Consider the following 25,073-nt stretch of genomic DNA (forward strand, 5'->3'; position numbering starts at 1 on the left):
CACCTCTCCATTTTGTGCTACTCTACTGTACTCTACTCCACTGTATGTTTTTCCACCTTATGCCACTTCCCTCTATGCCACTCCACTTTATGCCACTCCTCTGTACTCCACCCAACTGTACTATACTCCACTGTATGCCACTCTAGTCTGTGCTACTCCACTCTATGCTATTCCACTCTACGCCATTCCACTGTACAACACTCCACTCTGTGCAATTCTTGTGACGCCGCGAAGACCGGCAGCGCCTCATTCACGGGCTGCAGTCAGATCGGCAGTCCGCATCTCGGACGGCCGTTTCTGCTGCGGTTCGCTTTTTGGATAAACTTTCCCTTTGGGCACTGTTTATGCTGCCCTCGCTCTTTACCCTCTTAAGTTGCTTACCTGTTCTTGCTGTTTTCCTCTTTTCTTCTTTTTTCTTCCTTTTTTCTTTTCCTTGCCTTAGCTATGTTTTTCTTCCCAAGAGTCTGTGTTCCTTTCCCTGCATGCCTTGCTCACTACCTTTCTATAAAATGGCTATTTTTCCATTCACCTGTATGTGGTCCTTCCCAATCCAAGATGGTGTCTTTAATACTTCCTGCATGTCACTTCCCATTTGTCAGTATATAAGCACAGTTGGTCTTCTGTTCCTTGTGTTGCAAACACTTCCTTCGTGGTTGTGCTCCTTGCTCCTGTATCCTGTGATTTTGGATTTCTCCTGTTCTTTTTCTGCCTGCAGCTTGTTCCAGTTCTTTTTTGTGCTTTTGTTTTCAGGAGTCCTTGATTCTGAGGTTTTTCCCACTTTGGTTTTTTTCCCCTCTGGAAGTTACAGCCTGCTTGGTGTTTTATTATCAGCAGAACTGTGGCTACTGGAAAGGGGCGCCCCTACCTTGGTCAATCCAGAACAAGCAAGAAACCAAGTGGTGCCCAGAGACTGGCTGATTATAGCGGTAAGAAGCACTCAAGTTGTGACAATTCTATTATATGTCACTCCAGTCTTCGCCTCTCCTTCTACGCTATTCAACGGTACACCACTCCACTCTAGGCCACACTGTACGCCACTCTACTGTACTGTATTCCACTGATTGCCACTACACTCTACTCCACTCCACTCTACAGTATTCATGTGTGCACCACTGCACTCTGTGCCACTCCACTCTGCGCTATTCCAAAGTATGCAGTTCCACTCTATCCAACCCCACTCCATGCAGCTCCACTGTACTCAGCACAACACTGTATTCCACTCAACAACACTATACGCTCCTCTATTGTACCACACAATACTCCATTCTATAGCACTTCACTCTACAACCGTATACTCTTGTCTATGTGAGTGTACGGTACTCTACTTTATTCTGTGCCACTATACAATAATTTTCTACACTCTATGCAACACCCTCTGCGCCACTCCGCCACACTTTATTGCACTCTGTGACACACAACTTCATTCAATACTCCATTCTACACCACTTCACTCTACGCTACACTATGCCACTCAACTCTACGGCACTCCATGCTAACCTACTCTATTACACTGTACCACACTCTACTATACTCCAAGTCACTCCACTCTACAACACTCTAATCCACTCTGTGGCACTTCACTCTACTCTATTCTGAGACATTTTCTGACACTCTATGACACACCAGTCCACTCAACTGTATGACACACCACTACACTCCATGACACTTTATTTCACTGTATGGTACACCAGTCCAGTCTACTCTACTCCAACCACTCTGCAACATAACACTTCACTCTGACACTTTACCCCACTCTATTCTACGACACCATAGTCAACTCACCTTCACTCTACTACACTGTGCAATACGTGACCCCACTCTACACCACTGTACGACACTCCACTCCACACCACTCCACTCTCCAACACTGTACTCCACTCCATGCAATACCACTCTACAAGACTACTACACTGTGACACGTTACAATACTCCACTCTATGCCCCTACTCTCCACTGAACAATACTCTCTACTACTCTATGCCCCTACACTCCACTGTATAACACTCTACCCATCTCTACAAGACATTTTTTAAGACTTTATGATACACCACTGTACAACATGCAACTCCAATTTATGACAGTTTACTCCATTCTGCACCTCTCCACTTCACTACACTGCACTTCTCTTGACTCTATTCTGACACACCACTCCACTGTATAAAGCTTTACTCCACTGTACGCTATGCCACTCTTAAACAGTACACTGTACGACACTCTCTTACACTGTACTGTATGACACCCCACCTAACGACACTCTACTCAACAACACTGGACTCTACGAGTTAAAACACATTTTTATTTTTTTTAAACATTGAAATTCAATGAAAAAACACATGTTAAAATGTTGTGATAGTTAGGAAAACCATATTGTGGGCTTAGTCAGAGACAGCACTAAAGGAATGTTCCTTTTTCATGTAAAAACCATGTTTGTTGTGGGTTAGTTTGTTAAATTTTAAAAGCAAAACTATATTTATACTTTTATGAGCTAATAAATAGATTTGGGTATGTTTCACCAACTTCTAGGAAAAATATAAAAAATGATGTAAAATATGAAAAATTGCTTTTTGAGTAGAGCCAAAGCCTTGAGCCAGTCTTAGAAGTTTAGCTTGGACATGGGAGAAAATGTTTACTGGATATGGACTACACTGAAAGCAATGAGGGAGACTAGGCTCTTTATGAGGTGGGCAGAAGCTGTTAATTTGCATCCACTGTTGAGCTGTATCAAACAGCGAGCTACATAATGATGTTCTCCAATGTTCTCCAGTCTGATGTATATTTTTCTTATTGCTTTGCTTGCCATGAACATCTGAATTGTGAGCTTCAGAGCCTATGTGTATCTTGTAGAAGCTAGGAGAGTGGGATAGTTCTTCAGAGATTCCAACAGTGATGGAGGATGTATATGAAAGGTTGGAACCCAGTTTTATTTGACGGAAGGTTCTCCCGAAGAGATGTAAAGTAGGTAAGTTTTATACCACCTGTGCTGATATGAAATGCCAGGTGGTCATATCAGTTTTATGCTCGATGGTATTAAAAGCTATCAAATCATCTGAAATGTCCACCGTTATTTGGGTGTATTCTTGTCTTTTGTTGAAGGTACTGAGTAACTCTTCTTTGATCATAGCTAGTGTGGCTTCTCTCCATTATTGGCCATCATATTACTGGAAGATGATGACCAGGTTATTCTACTCAGGCTTGTTGGAGAAATCTGCAGTTTAGCTGTGTCAGTGTCTGTGCGATGAATAACAGGCCAGATGTAAGAAATTGGGTTGTTGGATGACCCTGGTCAAGCAACAACCACAATCCTTGTAAGAATAAGATACAAGCAAACCCAAAGTATGTGCTCAACCCCCTGGTAGGTTGGCACAGAGCGGTCAGGCTTAACTTAGAGGTAATGTGTACGGTATTTGTGCAACACTACAAACAGTAACACAGTGAAAACACACCACAAAAGGAGCCCACAACAGAGTTTGTAAAATGAAGCAGATTTGAATAAAGAAAACAAAACCAGAACAACAAAAATCCAATCAGTAGAACCAGAGTTATTGAAGTTTAAAAGTTTAGGTAAACATTGCACCAAAAAGCACAAAGCGCAGGACTGGGACAAAGTTACAAATTTAGGCCGACCGTGATGGAGTGTGGGCCGGCTCCAGGGTCCCAGCTTGGCCCGCTGTAAAAAGTACCTTAACTCCTGGTCGTGGAACATGGCATAGATCCATGTCGAAGATGCATTGTGCCGCTGAGGCGATGCGTTGGTTCCGAGATGCGGCGAGGCTGTGGTGCGAGGTCCTGTTGTGTCATTGTCGAGGATCCCATCGGCAGGGCTTGCGGGGTCAAGGCTGCTGTCGGGTATTTGTTGCCCAGTCGAGTCAATGCAATAGTTTCAATGAGCAGTGAAGCTGCAATGCAGAGCTTTCAACGTCATGACAGAGGCTGCCGTCGATAAGAGATGAAAGGAGCTGCTCCAAGGAAGCGTAGTGTAGTGGCGGTTTCAAAGGCGATGCATCGTACCCAAGATGCGGGATGGAGCGGTGATGCAAGTCTTTTGGGATGACGCCAATCTACACAGCAGTGGCGATGCATCCGCTCAGCTGGGTGATGTACTGCTCAGCTGAGGAGATGCATGGGTTTTGCTGGGGGATGCTTTTCCTCAGCAGAGAGGATGCATCAGTTCCGCTAACAAGCACCTTAGGCCCACTTCCAAAGGTCCAGGACTGGGGTGGCACAGGGTAGACTCACAGATGGCAGAGTCCAGGTGAGGTGCAATGTCAATGGAAGTGTGTAATGTCCTTGGAACTTCAGATCAGGTCATCTCTTGGAGTTACTCTGGGTTCTGGGTTCAAGGGATGCAGGTCCAGTCCTTCTCACAAAGTCAAGAGGTCAGCAGGCAGCAGATCAGTGCAGCAAAGCAGAAATCTAGCAGAGTGGCAGTACTTGAGCAGCACAGCAGTCCTTTTTTCTAGCAGAGTATCCACACGTCCAGCAGTGTAGTGAAGTGGTGATGTCTGAGGTCCAGTATTTATTCCTTGGTACCGTGGTTCTGGAAGGTGGGAGTACCTTCTAGATAGTAGCTTTGAAGAGCAAGGAATTCCCTGCCTCCCCAGGCTCCACGCTGGCTGGAGTGACGGTACAGGGTCCTTAGGCCCTTTGTGTGTGGACAGGACACAACCTATTCAGATTTAAGTGAGGCTATTCCCAGCTTCTCCCTCCCATCCTGCCCAGGGTGGCCCATCAAGTCACGCTATCGCTTGGTGTAAAGCAGGATAACAACTCCACACACATGATTAGAGCACAATATATTTTCTTTTATCAGATCATGGAAAATTTAGCATTTTCAAGTCCTTATCTACATATAAGTTCTTGTAGCTCCTGTTGATTCACAGGTTCTGTTAGAGGTGAAATTCTCTGATTCTGATATAAGGATGGTTGTTCTAATGATTCTTCTTTCCTTCTTTAGGTGTTTCCTCGGTTGGTTCCCCGCCAGCACCCTCAAAAGAAAAAGCCATTGGTAAGTCTTGATATAAGGTCTTATTCTTCTTTTTCTTTTGGTTAATCTTTCTTTTCCTGGCCTATCTACTTTTCTACTTTTCTCTTTATGCTATCTGTTCTTTACTGTCAAATGAATTATCTGTCTCTATTATCTTTCACAGAGACTGGCTTCCTTCTTGTTTATAGTTCCTCTTGCTTTGACTGCTGTCTGTTCCTTTCTGAAAATATGAAAATAAAAGATGCTGGATAGACTAAAGCATAAGTCGGGCAGTTGGACAAGAAAGGAACAAGGTGTTTATATATATATATATATATATGTATATATATATATATTCACTTAAAAAAACAAAGGTTGCAAGGACGTTATAGTTAGGCTCACATTTTTAACGTATAAAACCATAGAAATTCACCTTTTATAGTTAAAGTTATCTCAAGTAACTATGACACGTGCCCTAAGGTACCTATGACTCGCACCGCTGCCAGCACAGTTTTTTCATCAAAACTTTTACTGCAAATTTTACATTGATAGTCTCAATGATGTTATCAAAGATGAGTGCCGTAATTTGTGGGGTAATTAGCAGTGCATAACGAGGGTCGTGAATTATAGTTGCCTTAGGGCATGAGTTGTAGTTACTTGAGGTAACTCTAACTTTAGCGTCCTCCCCGTGGCTTTGGCAGTCCCGTGGTGGGACCACTGAAGTTGTAATCAGGCCCATTATTTTTTGTGGGGGGGGCCTCTCTGCAACAAACAGAGGAAAGGTCCGCACGTAGCAAGTGAACACTGTTTGACAGCACTCACTTGCTGTGAGTGGAGTTTTTGCTCTGACTTGGCAGGAGCTGTCAGAGCTTTCACCAACTCGGAACAAGTAGCCATGTTTGGGGGGTGCACCTTGGGACATAGCAGGAGACATCCTCGGGAGTCCGCATGGCCCCCTCCAACTTATACAGCCCTGGGGATGTGGTGGTCTGTGGGGTCGGGGGTCCATGACAGACCCCCTTCATTATTTCTTTATTTAATTTCAGAATGTATTTTGCATCAGGGAGGTGGCGGTCCCTGGGGCTAGGAGGAGGGCCAGCATTCATTATATGTTAAGCTTCAGAAAGGTGATGGTCCCCGGGGCACGGGCAGGCCCGCTCTCATAACAATAATAAGCCCCAGGGAGGTGGTGGTCCCCGGGGCATAAACATGCCCTAGGAGGGGACCTGTGCACCCCTCCTTTATTTTACATATCCTCTGGACCTGGCCCATCCCCAGGCTTAGAATAGCACCCGCACATACAGAGTGTTTTTTGCCCCAGGGAGTTTGCAGTACCCAGGGTTGTGGGGGGGGCGTGCACCCCTTCATACAAAATGAATTCTGCTTCAAGGAGATGGGGAGGGCTGCATTAATTATATCGTAGGCCCTAGAAAGATGGTGGCCCCCACATTCATAGTGAATTAAGCCCCCGGGAGCTGGCGGTCCCTGGGGCACAAGCGCCCGCTCTCATAACAATAAATGTCTGAGGAGGGGGACCCCATGCACCCCTCCTTTTTTTTACATGCCCTGTGGACCTGTCTCACCCAGGAGTTTTTTTTAAACAAGTGCAGGAGAAGGACTTGTTTTAAAAAAAAAAAAGTTATTTTGCTGGGCATTCGTGACCCTGTTGCAAATTTGCCGCAAACATTTTTAAAAAGAGTACCTTTTTGCCCTGGCACCAGCGCTAAGGAGTCGGGGTGACCCTACTCCTTTTCTTATTTTTTACCTTTTTTTCTGGGACTTGGCTGGTGCCAATTCCCAAGATGGCTGCTAACACTTCCTGGTTAAAGTGTTGACAGCGAATCAGAGGTCTGCAAATTGCAAATTATTCACGCACCTATATATATCTGTTTGGATTTCCTTTAATATCTCAAAAACTACTGAATGGAGTTACACCAAACAACAAAAAGGCTTCTTTCTGGACCTGGATCTACCTTTCTGCCAATTTTGGTGTAATTCCGTCCAGCAGTTCGGGGTGTAGTCATGTTCAAAATCCCTATGGGAATTATAATGGGAAACACACTTTTTTAACTCCCTTTTTCTCGGCCCCCACTTGACGTATCACCCCTTGACTCATGCACATATATAATTAAATGAGGGAAGCACACGTGCCCCCATCCTGAGGCTCTTATGAGCCCTGGGGACCACCATCTCTCTGTGGTTTTACTGGTATTAAGGAGGGGGGCTGCGGGGACCCCCCTCCTGGGGCCTAGATATACCCCGGGGACCACTACCTCCTTGGCGCTAACTAAAAAATTATGCGGGCGTGCTGACCCCCAGGCCCTGTGGACTACCATCTCCCTGGGGTAAAATGACATATTCAAAATCGGAGGGGGACTGCGTGGCCTCCCCTCCCGGGCCACATTCTGCCCTGGGAACCACCACCTCTCCGGGGCTGGTCCATGCACAACAAAGAAGGGGGGCCATGTGAGCCTCCTCCCTGGAGCGATTAATTGCATGGGGACCGCCACACCCCAGGGCCGGCTCCTGCTGTCTTCTGAAATTCCCAACCTCTGGAGATAGCTGTTTGCTTTTGCTTAGCAGGAGCTGATAGCTCCTTCCAAACGAGAGCAAACATAACTCTGCTTAAAGCGAGCGGGAGCTGCCAAATTTCTCCTGCATGCTGAAGTAGAGTTTTCATCTGTTTTCCTGCCCGCTGCCATGTGGGCAGAAAAACAGATGAAACGATTGCTCCCACACACTGGAGCAATGCTGACTCCCACAGGAGGAGGGAAGCCAGCTGGAACCATGGGGACCTCGAGGCTCCCCTCTGCTGTCCCCAACAATGCACACTGGATGCCCAGGCTGGGGAAAGGGCACCCAGGTTCTAGTGGCATGGCCCGGGGGATTGGGTTCCCAGGGCTGCATGTGGCCACTTTAAAGAATGTATTCGGCCCCAGGATGGTGGTGGTCCCTCGGCCCTGGGGGCCCAGAGGGGTCTGTGTGCCCCCCACACATAATTTTTAAGTTAGCCCGGGGGTGGGGGACATGCAGCTCCACTCCTTTATTTTAAATAAAGCCCAATGGAGGGGGTCCCCGCAGCCCCACTCCTCAATATCAGTAAAGCCCACAGGGGGGTGGTGGTCCCCAGGGCCCCCCTTTAATTTTTTGATATATGTGCATGCCTCCGGGACCTGGCCCACCTGGGGGCTTTGTTAAACAGAAATGTGGGAGCCTGCGCTTGTTTTTAAAAAAATTGCCACTAAGTTCTCAAATTTGCTGCAGATTTTAGGGAATTTTTTTTAATAAATGCTTTTTTGCCTTTAGTGGGTCCCAGGGGGGACCCAGCACCAAGGCTTGAGGTCAGGGTATTTCTACCCTGCCCCTTTTTCTTTTCTTTGGCAAGGCTGTTCAGGACGCAGCATTGACTGCTTAATGAGATGTTGTTCCCAGGACCTGGCCGCTCCCTAAGGTAACTATATCTCTTGCTCTCGCCGTGCACTGCTAATTTCCCCACATATTTCATCACTGATGACATCTCCAATTACATCATTGATAGCATCACTGTAACAGTTGCAGTAAAATTATTGAGGAGGAAACTGTGCATGACAGGGGTGCGAGTTATAGTTACGTCAGGGTGCGAGTTATAGTTATTTTTGATAACCCTAGCTATAACTGTCGAATTTCTATTTCTTTTGTGAGTAAAATGTGAACCTGACTATAATGTCCCTGTGACCTTTGGTTTTTTAAGTGAATTTATATGTTTTTTAAATTCTTTTTCCTGAAGATAACATCCCTGTATTGTTTTCAGTGAATATACCTAAAAACTTGACCGAAAGTAAATAAGGGAAAATCTTTTTTAATAAATCCTATAATTTCCCTGATCCATGGCATGAGGAAGAAGGTTTGGTAATTTTATGTAGTAATTTTGCGGTTTACTTTCTTATCCCACACATCACATCATATCTTCGTACCAGTACTTTAAGGTTACTTGGGATACTCTCCCAAGTCCCGTCTTGCCCACCTTTTTATGGCAAATGCTCCCCCAACAAGTAGCAGCTTAGGGTAATGTCACAGCAGTAATGGAACCTGTGGCTGGCAATAGCATTGTCCAGAATGCCAACATATGTATGACTATTGGGGTTACGCCTTCTGTAGGCTCTGGTCAGCCAGACTTTGTGACTAATTTAGCACATGTGTTGTCTTGGCCCTCCAAGGTGGGAATGTTGTCCGCCCCCTTGTCAGGGGAGCCCTTGCCGGTGTGGGCGATGATCTGGAGAGGGCCAGGTGATTGGTAGCGCACCTTATTGGTACGGTTGTTGGTCAGGGTACACGGTGCTGCATCTGTGGGGGCCATCGCTAGGGGTAGTGGGGTTCCAGTGGTTAATTCTACAGCCCCATCAGAGGTTCAGGTAGGATAAGTGTGGGTCACCCCTGCGGCGAGGGTTGCTAGGGCCCCCCAGCCAGCAGTCCAAGTACCTTCAGTGCCACGCACTGCATTGGCAGACAGTATGCCCAAGGGCTCTGCGGTGATGGTGACGGCACCCCCTTCTCCAGAACCCGCAAATTCAGGTACGGGAGCTTCATTACCGACCATTAGTTTGGGTGATGTACAGTCTGAGCATGAACAGCTGGGCAGTCATGTCTCAATGGAGATAAAAGAAAAAAAATGGAAGGTGGCATTTTTTAGTTGCTTGTGGATAAGCCCAAAAATGAGAAGGCAAAGCGCTGCAGGGAATGTTCTCTCTCTAGGGACTGTAGCCATAGTCTGTACAAAAAGAATGTTGGTGAACTGGGTGAGAGATTTCTCAATTTACCAGGCTTTCCTTGCTCAACTTTTTACTAATCTGGCGCCCAACTTGTGTACTATCAGAAAAGAATTGCGTGTGCTCATGATGAGTATGGCATTTCAGCCTAGAATGCATATGATAAGGAGTTCAGGAGGATTAATGCCAATAGACCCACATTAGCCTGGGATCAAATATATGTCATCACATGGCTGCTCTAAATGCACCCTCACCTTGCTGATGCTACCGCTAGGCAGCCCTTTCATGTAGGCTCGGGATCTACTAGCAACCCGGGGGTGGAACGAGGAAAGTTATCTGTTAGAACTTTAACAAGCATGCCTGTACCCAGCCAGTGGGACTTGTAAATTCAAACATTGTTACTCATTCTGTGACTTCTATTGACGGTGCATTATGTTTGGTCAAATATGCTTCTGTCGGCAAAATCTGACATTGAGTCTCGCTTTCGCTTGCTCTCTTTACATCTGCAAGATTTCCATCTGCTGGGCTTCCAATTTGAGGGTGCATTTTATTTTGATAAGTGAATGCATGTGGTCTTCTCGGACTCTTGCTCCTACTTTGAGAAGTTCAGCATCTTCCTTGAATTTGTCTTCAGGCGGAGGTCCAACTGGAACAGAGGACTGCGCTGAGGCCTTGCACTCCTTATGTGTGTTGATGGGAGAATTCGGGGTTCCACTGGCTCAGGGCACAAAACTGGGGCCTGCAAATGCAATTGACTTATTTTGAATAGAGTTGGATTCGGTGGAAGGGGCCTCAAGGCCCCCTTTGGCGAAGGTTAACACCTTTTCCCAAGCCTTATGGGAATGTTTGGGGGCTTGGAAGGTCACATTGCACCAGTTACATGTCTTAACTGGGCAGCCGAATTTCTCCTTGCAGGGCATCCCCACGGGCCGCCCCTTTTCCTGGTCCATTGCCCATGCCATGTCCTGCCTAAACGTGAAGTACCATCACACCAGGTTGTCTAGTGAGGTCGGACAGGAAGTGAGGGTCTGGGAGACATTCCTTAAGGATTTTCATGGGACAGTGGTGTGGCCCAGCCAATCCAGAACCAATGAGGAAATAGGTCTCTTCACCGATGCAACAGGCAGCAAGGGTTTTGGGGCCAGATGTAGGAAACACTTTGTGAGTCGCAAACGGCAAAATCTGCCGTTTGCGACTCGCAAATGCGTGTTTTCTATGCAGAAATGCATTTTGCGAGTCGTTACCGACTCGCAAAATGCATTTCCGAATCGCAAATAGGAAGGGGTGTTCCCTTCCTATTTGCGAGTCGCAGTGGTATGCAACTCCATTTTGCGACCGCGTAATGGAGTCGCAGTTACCATCCACTTCAAGTGGATGGTAACCCACTCGCAAATTGGAAGGGGTCCCCATGGGACCCCTTCCAGTTTGAGACTGGACCCCAAAATATTTTTTCAGGGCAGGGAGTGGTCCAAGGGACCACTCCCTGCCCTGAAAAAAACGAAACAAAAGGTTTCGGATTTTTTTGAAATGCAGCTCGTTTTCCCTTAGGGAAAACGGGCTACATTTCCAAAAAAAAAAAAAGCTTTATTGAAAAGGCAGGTCGCTAACATGGAGGCCTGCTGACGTCAGCAGGCCTCCATGTTAGCGAGTGCCTATACTCGCAATGGGGCCGCAATTTGCGACCCACCTCATGAATATTCATGAGGTGGGTCATTGCGACCCCATTGCGAGTTGCAGACGGTGTCTGAGACACCGTACTGCATAGCAATTTGCGACTTGCAAATTGCGAGTCGCAGGGACTCGCAATTTGCAAGTCGCAAATTGCTCTCTTCCTACATCTGGCCCTTGGTGCTATCCTAGATGCAGTATGGTGCGTGCAGCGGTGGCCCACTGAGTGGGTGCAATTGGGGTTGGCTGCTAACAGTGGTTTCCTTGAGCTGTTTCCAGTTCTGGTGGCACTGTCCATTTGGCCAGAGCATTTCTGCAACCAATCGGCTCTGGCCTGACAGTGTGACGGTGGTAGAATGTATCAATCAACAGGCAGCAAAATTAAGTGGTTTTGTCCCCACCCATCCCAGTAGATTGTCTGCTTGGAAATGACCTGAGCATCCCCCCTTGGGCTGAAGTAGAACTGAAGACCCATGCAGCCATGCTTGGAAATCCAGGATGGGCCTGTGTTGAGACTAGGACACAGTGCAATCTTCAGAGAGAAAAAGGAGCATTGTATCCTGAAACAGTGGGCCACCCTCCGAAGAGAAAAGGCAATAAGACTAACAAATCTCAAGTCAGAACCCCTGTTCTCAGGAAGAGGACTTGTTATTCCCAGAGGGAACTGAGTCTGCAGAGCTTGGGCCTTACTATCCAGAGCTCTTGGGCCCAGGGGGAAGATCTGTGCTAGGGACAAAGAACCTCTCCCACTCTTGAAGGCCTTAGGCAACAAGCTGCACAGGAAGGAAAGGGTAGTGTCAGTGTTACCCACAGGGTTTATTGGTAGGATGGACTTCTGTTTACTGAGGCCAGAAACCTCAAACCTGGTGTAACAAAGAGGGTGGTAGCACCTCAGCAGTACAGAGAGTTTCTCCTCAATCTAGCCCAAGACATTCCCCTAGCTGGGCATTTGGGCCAAAATAAAACTTAGAGCAGGCTAGTGAATCACTTTTACTGGCCTGGAATGTCCCAGAAAGTGAAGGACTTTTGCCACTCCTGTGTCGCCTCCCAAGCCTGTGGCAAAGCAGGTGGCCACGAAAAGACCCCCTTAGTTCCACTCCCTGTGGTTGGGGTACCCTTTGAGAGGTTTGGGGTTGACATTGTTGGCCCCCCTGAGCCTCAGACAGCATCAGGAAATAGATATATCCTAGTGGTAGTGGATCATGCCACTAGATATCCTGAGGCTATACCCCTTAGGACCGTCACTGCTCCTGCAGTAGCAAAAGCCCTCCTGGGTATTTTGTACCAGGGTTGGGGTTCCTAAGGAGGTAGAATCAGATAGAGGGTCAAAACGTCAAGTCTGAATACTGAAAACACATGTGGCAGGAGCGTGGAGTGACTTATAAGTTCACTACCCCATACCATCCACAAACAAATGGGCTGGTTGAAAAATTTACCAAGACCCCAAAAGGCAAGATTGGAGGACTCCCTGAAATACTCAGAAGGACATGGGATGGCTTACTTACATGTCTGCTTTTTGCCTACAGGGAAGTGCCACAAAGGGGAATAGGATTCTCTCCATTTGAACTTTTGTTTGGGCATCCTGTTAGGGGACCACTGAGTCTTGTAAGGGAAGGCTGGGTGAGGCCTCTCAAAGAGTCAGAGCAGGACATAGTGGACTATGTACTTGGCCAACGTTCAAGAATGGCAGAGTACATGGAAAAAGCAAGCCAAAACCTTTAGGCGAGCCAGGAGCTTCAATAGCATTGGTATGACCAGAAAACTGCTTTGGTGGAATTCCAACCAGGGCAGAAAGTTAGGGTGTTAGAGCATGTGGCTCCGAGGGCTCTCCAAGACAAGTGGTCTGGTCCCTATTCCATTCTTGAAAATAAAGGGAAGGTCACTTATCTAGTTTACCTGGGCAGTTGCAAAAATCCCAAAAGAATAATTCATGTCAACCGCCTAAAACCCTATTATGACAGAGATGATGTGACCATGGTCATGGTTACGGATGAGAGACCGGAAGAAGAAAATGAGCCTCTCCCTGATCTCCTCTCCAGCAACCCACAACATGGTTCTGTGGATGGAGTGGTCTCGTCAGACGCCCTCACAGAGCAACAGCAGGTGGATTGCAGGCAGGTCTTCAACCAGTATGCAGAGTTATTCTCCCAGACCCCTGCAAAGACTGATTGGTGTACCCATGATGTGGATACTGGCTGCCTGTCAAAAACAAAATTTACAGACAGTCAAACCATGTCAGGGAGACCATCGAAACAGAAGTCAAGAAAATGTTGGATTTGGGTATCATTGAACCCTCAGAGAGGCCCTGGGCCAGCCCTGTAGTTTTAGTCCTCAAACCTCACTCCAAAGGAGAGAAAAAGGAAATTCGATTTTGTGTGGATTACAGGGGGCTCAACTCAGTAACCAAGACAGATGCACACCCAATTCCAAGAGCTGGCGAGCTCATAGATAGATTAGGGACAGCCAGATATCTGAGTACTTTTGATTTAACATCTGGGTACTGACAGATTGGCCTGACCCCAGGAGCAAGGTCTGCATATTCCACTCCAAGTGGGTGTTATTAGTTTACTGTTATGCCTTTTAAATTGAAGGATGTCCCTGCAACCTTTGAAAGGTTGGTGAACCAAGTCCTTGCTGTGCTGGAATCCTTTAGTGGAGCTTATTTGGATGACATAGCGGTCTACAGCCCCACCTGGCAGGATTGCTTGATCCATCTAGAAAATGTGCTTGAGGCCCTGCAAAAGGCAGGCCTCACTATCAAGGCCAGTAAGTGCTAGATAGGACATGGCAAAGTTGTTTACTTGGCCACCCAGTAGGCGGATGCCAAGTCCAACCCCTCCAACACAAGATCCAGATCATTCTGGCTTGGGAAGCTCCTACAACCCAGACACAGGTCAGGGCATTCCGTGGCTTGACTGAGAAAATTCCCAAAAAGGTTAACTGGACAATAAGTTGTCAGAGGGCCTTCGACACTCTGAATAATGCTTTGTGCTCTGCTCCAGACTACTCCAGACAGTTTATTGTCCAAACAGATGCCTCAGAGCTCTGAGTAGGAGCGGCCCTGGGCCAGTAAAATAAAGAGGGACATGACCAGCCTGTTGCTTGTAAAAGCAGAAGGCTACTCCTTAGGGAACACAAATGGAGTGCCATCGAAAGGAAAGCTTTTGCTGTGGTCTTGGCCTTGAAGAAGCTGAGGCCATACCTGTTTGGCTTTCACTTAATTGTTCAAACAGACCACAGACCTCTCAGATGGTTACAACAAATGAAAGGTGAAAACCCCAAGATGTTTAAGTGGTCTATATCCCTACAGGGAATGGACTTTCAAGTGGAACATACACCTGGGACTGCCCATGTCAATGCACATGGACTTTCCAGGTTCTTCCAGTTAGATGATGAAGACTCACTAGGGAAAGGGTAGCCTCATTCTTTTTTGTTGTGAGAAAAGGACTCTTTTGACATGGTTACCCCCACCTTTTGCTTGGTTTTTCATGTGGTTTCAAAGTTTTTAGTGCACAGAGCCCCTGCTAACCAGGTTCCCTGAGCCAGATCTCTTTCCCAAAACTGCTTGATGCATTGGAACTATTGCAAACACCTTTAGGTGCCACTATAAGTCCCTAGTAAATGGTACTAAGGTAAGGCAGCAGCACAGATTGGGCCACCCTCAGGGACCATGCATCCAAGTGCACCCAGCACTAGCATTGTAGGCTGAGGGTCCTGATGCAATCCTAAAGTGCAAAACTGACATGGCACACAGCGTGCCTGTCCACTACATACCGCATGCAATATAGGTAAGGCACCCCTCTGGCAGGCCTCCCAACCCTAAGGCAGGGTGCACTATACTGCATGTGTGGGTACAGATGCATGAGCAATATGCCCCTACTGTGTCCATGCCACATCTGGGGCATTGTAAGTGAACAGAGCAGACATTTTACATGCATGTGACAGACACTGGTCAGTAGGAGTTTCACAGCAACATGATGGACACTCTGCACCCTGGGTTGTTTGGTATCAAACAACTCAGAATGATAAATTCAAACTGGTACCAGTATTGAATGTATTGCAAAATGTATCCAGGGGCCAACTTAGAGATGCCCCCTGCAAAAACTAACTACCTTGGCATGGTTGCTGGCCGGTCACAAACAGCCTGCCACCACCAGACAAGACTCTGGAACCCTGGGGTGAGAGCCTGTGCTCCAAAGAACAAATCCCTTCCTGGGCAGAGGTCACCCCCCAGGAATTTGAACAGCCCTGCCTATGAGCTTCAAAGGGTTTATTGCTGTTAAAACTCGACCCCCAGCCCACCTGCTAGCAGCAGATGGCTGCCCCCACTGCAAACCCCCACTTTAGGCGGGAGCAATGGCGAGAAAATGCACAAAGGACAGGAGGAGTGGCCACCCCCAGCATGCACCAAATCATAAGGTGTTACATGCGAGGTGACCCCTCCATTTCATTTTCCTCCATTGCATGGTAGGAAAATAGCCTATCAGGGATAGGGAAGTGACCTCTGCGAACAAGAAGTGGTCACATAGTGGGTGTAGTCACACTAAGGTAGATTACCCATTGGTACTCCCCTAAACACCCACTAAATGCAGTGGGAACCCCTAGACGTGAAGATCAGATTCCATGGACACACAAAGGCCTGCAACAAAGAAGACCCAATGCTTGAGAACTGCATTCCTGCTGCACAAAGAAAAAGGCGCCAAACCCTGCCAGCTGCACCCAGGACTTGACAATCGACACTGAGGGGTTGCATGGACATCAGACAGACTCTACAAAACCCCAGAGGACCTCCACCCTTCTGAAAATCACCAAAGATCTCCCTCCAGAGTGGAGGCATCACTCCCTACAACCAAAGACCCAAAGCCCAGTGAAGTCCAGTTCACTGACCGGCTGCTGACCAAGGAATCGGACATCACAGCCAGACCAGATTTCATCTGATGGACCTGGAGGACAAATCCTGGACGTGTGCTAAGTTGGGTGGCACTCTGACTTCCAGTGGCTCAACCCTGCAATAGCGTGGGGTACTGGTCTCTCAACATCAGACATCAAGAAGAAAAGTCCACTCCGGACTCCAAAAGGAACAGGAGCAAGCCCCATTTGAGGGACTTCAGGACACATAAGAACCACCCCCCAGAGTGGCCCTGCTGACCTACAATCTACCCTTAATGTGACCTGCCTCCTGTTTCCAAGGGCACCTTTGCACACAGCTCCTGGGTCACCTATCTGCTCTGCACTCGGCCTCCCTGGGCCCTGAACTGGTTTTCAGCAGCTCTTCCTGACAAAACCGGGAACCACCCAAACTCCTCCTGATGACCTTAACCTGAATGAAAAAGGAGACATTGGTAAATGCATTGCCTGATTTTATATGCATTTTTAACATTCTCTCCGATTGATTTCGGTGTGTAACTATGCACAAAAAGACTATCTTTGCTAAATTTAGAAAAATCATAACTTTAAAATTTTGATGACCTTGGTCTTAAAAATGTTATAAAAATCTGAAGTCATTTTGTAAATTGGTCTTGAGTATGTCTCTTCATTTATTGATACTGTGAGTACAAGAAATGCTTTTCACTTCTCCAAGATTGGCCTAACTGCCCGAACAAGCTACCATAATAATTAAAGCTTTAGGTGGTCTAGTTTTTTTACCTCTGTAAACTAATGTGTGGTAGCCTGGAGTCTGTGCACAGTGTGTCTGGTTTTGCATACTACATAGAGAGCCATCCTTGCTTTCTGCTGCAAGTGGCTCTGTTATTTGCTTTTCTCTTTTAAACACCTCAGAAATTCTCTGCTCCGACAGCTTCCAATTGTTTTACTTCAACTCTCCAAAAGAATTACCACTCACACCCAGACTCGATGGATATGTTGGATATGTTGGATTCTTTTAGAGGCACATATTTACACTTTGGGTCAGAGGTGCAAACTCGCTGCTAATGAGGATTATTTTGAGGCCATCAAAATAATTTTCATTACCAGCAAGTTTGTAGGACATTATGGCATGACTGGTCTTAAGAAATCCACATTTAAACAGTTCTACTTCAAGCTAGTAAGTAACTGTTAAGAGGCGACTTCTGCCAGGTAAGATGTGTAAAAGGCGTTTATTTATAAGTTTCCAGTATCTGCGATAAGGAGCCAACAACCAGCATTCCGCCTGCATCTGTCGCTCAGAGATATCTGGGAAAACAAATGCAGGAAGCGGCACTGGCCCAGAACTTACAAGTTTAAAAGAAAACACTCTACATAAGAATAATGACCGTGAGCAATGCTCTGGTATGAGCAGTAATAGCAATGAAAGGAATGCATATCTAAAAGAGGCATAACATAAATAACTTAAATAAATAAATACATACATTACATGAGTGTATCAGGAATAGCACTTCCCCCTTTTGAAAAATAAAGTTAAGCATAAAAGGGAAAATCAACAACAGTTCCAAAAACACAACTACAGAACAATAAATATAAACAACATTTGTCAGGTAACATAGCAATCCTTTAACTTAGCAGGCAGTGGCACAGAGCCAGCGTGAGAGAGCACATCTTCACTCACGTTGTGCTTTCTGCCATCAAGAAGTTGCATGTCTTCATTTGGTAAAGCATCATAGAACACTGAACAGTGTCACTGGGCACCAAGATATTCTCATCATCTCTAGTACCTGAAATTGCTTCAGAGTTTACCCACCAAGAACTGCCGTCAGGGTCGTGATCACAGTCTTTGACTTGTATGAATTTTATGAGCTTGTTCAGCTGTAATTTTAACCACATCTCTTCTGCTCTACGACTCCTTGTTATGCAAAAGAACAGATTCTTTAGAAACCTGTTATGCAAAAGAACCGATCCTTTAGAAATCTCAACACACAAAGGTCTGGAAAATTTAGATTCCCCTTTTCTTAACCTTGTGGGAACCCTGACCAAACCCCAGTCTCCCACATTCAATGTTACATCCTTGACATTATGTTTTTTGTATCAAAGGTTTCTTTAATTTGACTTCAAGTAGCTAACACCCTGTCAGCCATAGTAAACAAATTATTAGGCCCTCTTTTGCTCAGTTCTCTTACCCGTTCAGGACAGACTGAGGAGCTAGGAAATCTTTTTCGTAACAATAAAAAGGGGCAAACACCTGTGGTGCTATACGGTGTCAATACTGACCATTTTTGTTTTAGGTGTCGATCTGAATCAAATGTAAGTAATTATGCACAATGTTCAGCGGTTGGTAAACGCTTCACAAAGTGCAAGAAACCTGGTCATTTTCACAGTGTATGCAGGATGGGTAAGGATCCTGTAAAGGTTCACAGTTTAGAGTTGAGTGATACTGACAGCACATTAGATTTTTCTAATTTAGTTTTGAATCTTGAGATTAATACTGTGTACGTGGATACAGGCAAAGCCCCTGTGTGTCAAGTAATATGGGTGTGACTCTCATGCTGGACATGATGTGTGATTCAGGAGCTTTGCCCAGTGGCTGCTTGAGACCCGCATTATCACCAGCTGATCTAAGCAACTATGAAATTATACATTTTGACCGAGGAATTAAAGACTAGAGGGGGGTGGCCATTATTTGTAAAAGTAATTTTGCAATTATGCCAATGAGCTGTACTTAGAATGATACCTTACCAAATATTAATAGTTAACACCAGTCTCACTAATATGTATCTGTCATCTGTGTGCTGTTATATAGACCTCCAGTTTAAGATGTTAATTTTACTATGGCACTTAAAGACGGCATTTCACCTTTGACTTGTAAGCAGTAACATTTCTGGTTCTATGATTTTCTAGTCAGTTGACTGATGATTGTAGAAATATGTTTGCCACTGGGTCTGCAACAAATCATACAAGACTCCACATACAAAGCCTGACACTGACTTGACCTTGCACCATCATTTAAAGAACTCAAGGTTGAACAGGAAGTGCATGCACTATGGTTGGACCATTATCTATTTTCCAGATCTCTACTAGTTAGAAAAAGACCAATGATTCTTTGTCTCATATAGACTGCGCTTGGTCCAAATTGTTGGAATTCAGAATGAAAACAATGCTAGCTGAAAATGCTTACTTGCTAGAGGGTGATATTGACTGTATGGTTGCTACTTTTGAAAACAACCTGTCCACTGCACTAGATAACATTGCCCTTCAGGAAACTGATTAAGATAAAAAGGATCTGACCCAATATGCCTTGGTTCATGGTTAAAAATTGCAAGAAATTAGAAAGAGCCAGGAGAACAAATTTGATCCACAACTTTACAAATCCATGAATGAGCTTTTAAAAGTTATGAATATGCATTAAAGAGTAAAGGAAATATTACTATGCATACACAATAAGTTCTGTTCATGTCCTTCTAGATAAATCTTATGCTTTGTTAAATAGCTTGCCTGTTTCTGTTACTAGGCTGGATTGGTGAAACTGGCACAAGACTTCTGTGATTTAACTATCCACATTTGTTATAGAAAAAAAATAGAAAGAAATTCTGGCACACTTCATAAACCTCATACAAACCAGTTGGTCTGGTCTGAAATGCTAAAAGCACCGACCTGGAAAGCTTTGTCAGGGTTACTCCCTCGATAAAAGAAAGACAAATTCTGAAAATCAAATCAGGCTCTTTGTTTGACCATGTCTGAATAAAGACAATCCAGCTAACTAAGTGAAATCATAAGTATAATTTGGCTGAATTGCCCAATTTGTCCTTTCAATTGAGGTTGGTGTCTCTAGTATGAAGGATGGCTTCAGTTACCCCTTGGCTGAAAAAGAATTGTACTGATCCGACTATGTTGGCCAAATATAGACATATCTTGAGTTGACCATTTCCTGTCAATATCATGGATTTTTTTTCAATGACTCAAAACACAAAAGGAGAGGGGAGTGTACTCCACCACACAGCCTCCCAAAGAAAAGACCCAAAACACATAAAGGGATGATGGCTTTAACAACTCTATATTTTTCATTGTTATGGTAGTAGTCACTAATACCTAAAATACCAAGATTCTGTCATGGATAGGGGTAAGCCCAAGAGGAGAAGAAAGACCAATCTTATTGGAAAAGGAAGCCTTACTCACATAATGTGACAAACATCATCATAGGCAACCTTTCCCAACCCTGATAGGCAATACCACCAGGGCGGTCTCAACCTCCTTGTAAAGCCAATGGAGGGAGTCCTTAAATAAGATAGTTTCCTGGTCCATACAGTGGGATCCAGATAAAGTTAAAAGTACTTAGAGGTGACCAGGTTCTCACCTTTATTAGTGGCAACAACAGACCAACATGCTTCTGCTTCATTCTAAGGCACATGTATTGGTCGGGGGCATTCATCAGGGCTAAGGATCCTTAAAGGTCTAGACTAACAAATAGTCAATAGTAAAAAGTTAAAACCATGCACTAGAAGGACCAGAGTGAATCCTACCTTGTCTTAGATCTACTTAACCTAGAACAAAACAAATACAAAAATCTGGATTTTTTATCAGCCAGGTATCGTCCTGTAGGGGCACATGTTACATGCAGAGGCCAAGGACCTCAGATGTGAGTCACATGTGAAAATACACTGCAAAACACAGAACACACATGAACACACGTTTAAAAGTGCCAGATAAACATATACAATGGCAAATCTTACCCTCACTAAGGGGTTATCCACCATCCAGTCTGGGGAGGGATGATGTCCTCTGTAATCGCACACTAATTTAACATAAATTACACCACCTAATGCACAAAGTAGATGTCCGCAATGGGGAGATAACAAAAGTTTAAAGTGACCACATGGGGTAAAAGAAGGGCAGTAACGACCAGTAAGAGTAACCCCTGGTTCTGGAGTTATTTCACAAGTACTCACATCATCAAGAGGTACACCATGCAGGAGCTCCTATCATCCATCCTCCCTCAGCCGTAAGTACAACTGCAATGATGGCTATGACCTATATTTAAGGTGGAGGGAGAGGTGATTAATTTGCCTCACCTGGCTACCCCACTGGTCTCAGGATTGTATTTGACATATGCGGGCCGGGGAGAGGTCGATACTGCTATGCTGAATCTGACCAAAAGGAATTTTGCTTTTACGTGATTCAACTAATTTGGTATCAGCCCCTAGAAACAGAGGTTGGAAAAAGGTGGCGTTGTGAGGGAGCTATCCAGCCAGGGCAGTATATGCCATCAGTTTTGGTGCAGATCTAATCCCCAAAAACAGGAAAGGTAGTATTGCTGGGCATTATCGTAAGCCAAAAGGTGCTGTTACGGCCTTGTAAAACTAGTGAACTGGACAAGGAATCCTCCTGGAGCCATTCCTGCTGCAGCTGTGCAGATCGTCCTAATCGGGCAAGTGCAGGTGCGGTTGTGGTTCCACTGCAGACCATGGGAAGTGTAATCCAATGCATGTCTGACAGTGGCTTTGAATAGGGATCAGTGTCAACGCTTTCATCATAGGCGCCTGTGCACCAGAGGGGCTCTGTAAACACTGCAGCAAGCCAAATTATCTTACCCAATCAGCTGCCAACCTTGAAAGCTATTACATGTGGTGGGCAAGGTAGACATACCTCATTTAAATGGTCATCATGCTTTAAAGGAAATACTTATTGCGCTCATATCTATAGGTTGTAAGAAGAGCTGTGCAGTGCACTCATTTAAGAATACTTACAGTAGATAATTGGATGGCCACTCGCCAGGAGTATTATAGGTTGCTGCACCAAGGATCGAATGAACAGTATGTGATTAGGGTAACAAAATGTAGTACATTGTTATTCTTGGTGCAAATGCACAGGCACCATAAGACAAAATTAAAAGGAAACACCACCATGTACAGGGCAAGTATACATTAAGGCAGTGTGCATGTTACTTGTCACAAAGCAACTGTGCTGTTGGTGGAGATGAGATGTTAGCAGGGGCATAGCTTGGTCAGTAAGATTAGGGGGGCGTGAGCTTCAGATTTTCTAAAAATCATGCTGGAATATAATGGTAAAATACATTAGCTTAGGGGCACGACATGAGGGGGGGCTTAAGGTGCAGCAGAAACGGAGAGTAGCCCGACTTATTAGCAGTAGTTAAAATGTTCTTGTAAAATCACAAAACATTTTTAAGATATAAAAATAGAGAGGGCAGAGAGACAGTGTCTGTGTGTGTTTTAGTCTGTGTGTGCATATAAAAATCCTAGGTGAAATCTGACAGACACCCCGCCATACCCGACTGAAATCACCTGTTCCCAACTGTTTTCTGGAAAATACATTTATTAGGGGGGATGTAACATCCTAAACCCCCTGCTGAATCTACGTCCCAGGATGTTAGGGTGACATAAATACAAGTTTATTGTATTTACAGTACACATTGTGGTACCAAAGAAGTCCTAGCAGTACAGATGAGTCCTTGGGTCAGTGTGCCCACAGGTCATGTGCAGGGGTCATGTAAGAGGGTCCCCATTATCAATGTCTGCAAAACCATTGTTTTTTGGAGTTCAAGTGACTCCAGGGTATTTCATCATTCAGCCCATTGATCTCAGAGCAGAGTCTTTATATCACTCTCTGTTCCAAAAGGAGAAGTGTTTGAGTCATGTTTTTTTTTGTTTCAATTTTTCATTGACTCACCATTCTAAATCACTGCCACTTGTCCTTTCTCGATGTAGTGTTGCATCAATTTTGTGGCATCCTGTTTACATAGTAAGGTGATGCAGTGTTCTATTGTTCTTGTTTTACACTTCTTAATGTTATCCATACATACAAAAGATTACAAGGGCACTTTATGATATAAACTGCATTTTTTTAATTCCTTTAAAGTCCTTTCCACTTCCATGGGGTTCTGAGCCCAGATCTGCCTCCTACGTCTTTTTTGTGAAAGGGCATACAGTGCAATGGCTGCAAGAAGAGTACCGATCTAATGGTGGGATGCCCCACAGTGTTGTCTGTTGCTGTAGCGCCAAGAAATCCAAGCTGTTACTTCAAACTAAATAGTGGATTTTGCACCTTAGGCCAATGGATCGACGAGACATAGGTTTGTGGGGATGTCAATGATGAATGTCATAGTAATCAACAATAATCAAAATACTCAATAATATAATCACTACACAATAACCACACCAGTTTATTAAGAAGGATTATACATTTATTTCCTTATATTAACAATGCTTATGTCACGAAAATAACTCTTAAACATAAATGATAAGCATATAGAATCAATAATGGCTGATTAGAACGTCTTATATATCTAAGTTTAATCAAAACAAGCAAGCAAATTATCTCAAGTATCATAACACTAACTAACAACACCAATATTTGCAACAGTGATATATTATACATTAGGGAAAAAGATCAATGAATGTCAATATAAATCATGAGCATGTAAGGATAAATTCCTTCACTAACCAATAAATTAGCATTAACATGTTGGGCTTCATGTAACAAAGAATTTAGAAACACAAATTTAGAAAACCATACTAACTTGGATTATAATAAAAATTATTACCATTATGCAGCAATTAATCTATAACTTGCAGCTGGTACATGTAAAACAAAAGACACATATAACAATACAATTTCATACATTACCCATTGAACAACAACATGCAGTCTATTTCAGCAAGGAGACACCATCAGGTAAGTTTTCACAGGGTCTGGTCTACATCAACAGCTAAACCCACATCACTTATATGACTCGAACCACCACTGAGAACTCCCTCAATCCGAAACTCCGACAGAAGTACTCAGAATAATGACAAGGGAAGATCGCAACCAAGAAGAATAGGTGACAGATCATTATAATATTTTGTGAAAAGCTTGCAATTGGTCAGTACATGGGGTGTTAGACAATTCAGCCAATAATACTACTGTTAGATAATTAAAAGTTTGCTGACGACATTATTAGCTAAACACAATTTTAACAATTTCTTCTTCTCTTTCGTTTTGTCTGGGGTTCCATTGTTCCGTCTCATCAAAACTTCTCTTCTCAGGAAGAAACGTCTTACTAAGTATCATCTACTTCCATCCTCGAGGAAGATACCACACGTTAATGACAATTTTAAACAATAGGATAGTCAAACTCGTGTAATGACCTAATAAATCTGACCTTGTAAGACATAATGCAGCGACCCACTAGGGGTAGCTGTTTATACATCTAAAAGGTATTAATCACACTCTGTTAGGTAAGCCTTGAGCACTGGAAAATAACTGCAATTTTAACTAGCCCTTGACTAAATAGAGAACAAAAATGAATTATGGTGACCATTCACAAAAGTCACCCGTTTTTCACATGTTAGTTCATTAATGATCAGTACATTATTGATTAATAAAGAAATCATAAAAAATCTCCACTACTGCACTGTCTAGTATCCATGAGGGTTTCCCTTTGGGAAGTGTGTACCAATATGTCTTTTAGGTTGTTGGCCCTTGTAAAGGTGTACATTGGTTTGTTACGACCAATTCCCGACACCAAAATGCCCCAATTCTTATTGATGATTTTCTGCAATTCATTAGATAGAGACAGATTAGGCTATCCTCGGTAGGTCTTTCAAAAGTGGGTAGCAATTGTCCTCTGTTTTCGTTTAGAGCTTTCTTATTAGCTCTTTTGATAAGATAGGGGGTATTTCCTTTCTGTCAGTTTTTTAGTGAGTCTCTCAGCATGGGCTTTGTAGTCCTTTGCATTAGAACAGTTAATGGCCAGCTGTTCAGAATTTAGAGGAAAACAATCTCCTAGATGCCACCCAATCTAGCCTCAGACTAGCCTACTCCACAGAGAT

The 25,073-nt window shown here is 44.5% G+C and overlaps 1 protein-coding gene across 2 annotated transcripts in view; it reads left to right on the forward strand.

The window, feature by feature from the left end:
- The window catches only part of XKR9 (XK related 9), a 240,102-nt gene that overhangs the window by 81,510 nt on the left and 133,519 nt on the right, over positions 1–25,073 (forward strand). For both annotated transcript variants that reach the window (XM_069220327.1, XM_069220328.1), the window contains exon 2: positions 4,955–5,005. The gene's annotated coding sequence lies outside the window, so the exon portion shown is untranslated. The remainder of the gene's footprint in view (positions 1–4,954; positions 5,006–25,073) is intronic.

This window comes from Pleurodeles waltl, chromosome 2_2 (genome assembly GCF_031143425.1).
Source record: "Pleurodeles waltl isolate 20211129_DDA chromosome 2_2, aPleWal1.hap1.20221129, whole genome shotgun sequence".
NCBI lineage: Eukaryota > Metazoa > Chordata > Amphibia > Caudata > Salamandridae > Pleurodeles > Pleurodeles waltl.